Source organism: Ailuropoda melanoleuca, chromosome 4 (assembly GCF_002007445.2).
Source record: "Ailuropoda melanoleuca isolate Jingjing chromosome 4, ASM200744v2, whole genome shotgun sequence".
NCBI classification, from domain to species: domain Eukaryota; kingdom Metazoa; phylum Chordata; class Mammalia; order Carnivora; family Ursidae; genus Ailuropoda; species Ailuropoda melanoleuca.
In genome coordinates this window covers 6067820-6069077 of record NC_048221.1, presented here as the reverse complement: position 1 = coordinate 6069077, position 1258 = coordinate 6067820, and the positions used below count along the sequence as shown (strand labels likewise).

Here is a 1258-nt window from a genome sequence, read left to right as displayed (position 1 = left end):
GCGCCTGTGTGTGATTCCATGTGTCCCCATTGGTCATGTCGCGGGCACACCCTGTGTGCACCGGCACCAACCTCTCTCTGAGCATAAAGGGCACCCGGAGATGTCTGGGGGTGCACCACTCTGCACACCCCCATGTCTACCTGGACCCACAGGTATCCACGGACCCGTATGCCACAGGACCCTTGTCTGTGCAGGAAGCACGAGCGTTTCCTCCTAAGTCCATGCTCAATGGGGTCGGGTTGGCTTTGCAATCAGCTGCGTGGGGTTATTTACACCACAGGGGTCCGCGTCTGCTACATATCAGGGCGGCTACTTCTTTCTTTTTTTTTTTTTTGGTCTGCGAGGTGGTTGGTAAACATTTACCGCAACACCATGGGGACCCACGTGTGTACCCACGCACACGCCGGTGCGGGTTCCCGGGGTCTGAGCGCCTGTCTCCGCGGGTACACGCGGCTTCTGTGCCCCCTGCATCTGCACGCGCCCGTGTACCCGAGTGAGGCCCTGGCACCCCGCTTCTCTTCACCAGTTGGTTCCACAGGAAGCTGCAGGGGTGGGGGCGAGGGCGCTGAGGCTCCCCGCCCCATTCCCCACCCCACCTCTCAGGACACCTGCGCGCTGGGGGCTGAGCAGCCGGGGAGGTTCCCCGCTTCTGGAACCCAGCCTGGGCCGTGTCCTCAGGCCCCCGCCTCGGCCCAGGGCTGGGGTCAACAGAGGCGCCAAGCAGGCGGGCAGGCCGTTGAGGAAGAGGAAGCTGGGGCAGAGTTGGGTCACCCTGCGGTTCCCCGGGGGCCCCGACCCGCCAATGCTCCCCCTGGGCCTCCTGGAAGCCTTAGCTGTGGGTCCTGTGGGCCGCAGGAGCTGGTAGCTGGCCAGGTACTCACAACAGCGAGGACAAGCCTCCCTCTGGTGAGTGACCATCACGGGGGCGTGGGGGACAGAGGCACCAACAGAGATAGAGGGGCAGTGTGGGGGGGGGGTCCGGCCAGCAGATAGACCACCCACAGTGCCTGTCCACCTTGCCGCCAGCCTGCTTCCTGAGTGGGCTGGGAAGGCTGTTTGACCTGGTTTGCTCTGCAGGGGTCTGTGCGCCCAGGAGGTCCCCCCAGGAGGCTGGGGTCCACCGCACGTGCAGCCCATAAGACTGGAAGATGGGGGCCCTTGTAGCCAAAGCCCGCACAGGGGACCCACCCAGGGGGCGAATGGGGTCTTCCCTATACAGAGTCACCAGGCACGCTTCCTGAACTGGATCCCGGCCACC

General features: G+C 64.5%; 1 protein-coding gene across 1 annotated transcript in view; it reads left to right on the top strand.

Annotated features, from left to right (window-relative positions):
* The first annotated feature begins 593 nt into the window (after positions 1-593).
* ARHGEF18 (Rho/Rac guanine nucleotide exchange factor 18) overlaps positions 594-1258 on the top strand; it is an 81542-nt gene continuing 80877 nt past the window's right edge. The window contains exon 1 of the mRNA XM_034657709.1: positions 594-906. The gene's annotated coding sequence lies outside the window, so the exon portion shown is untranslated. The remainder of the gene's footprint in view (positions 907-1258) is intronic.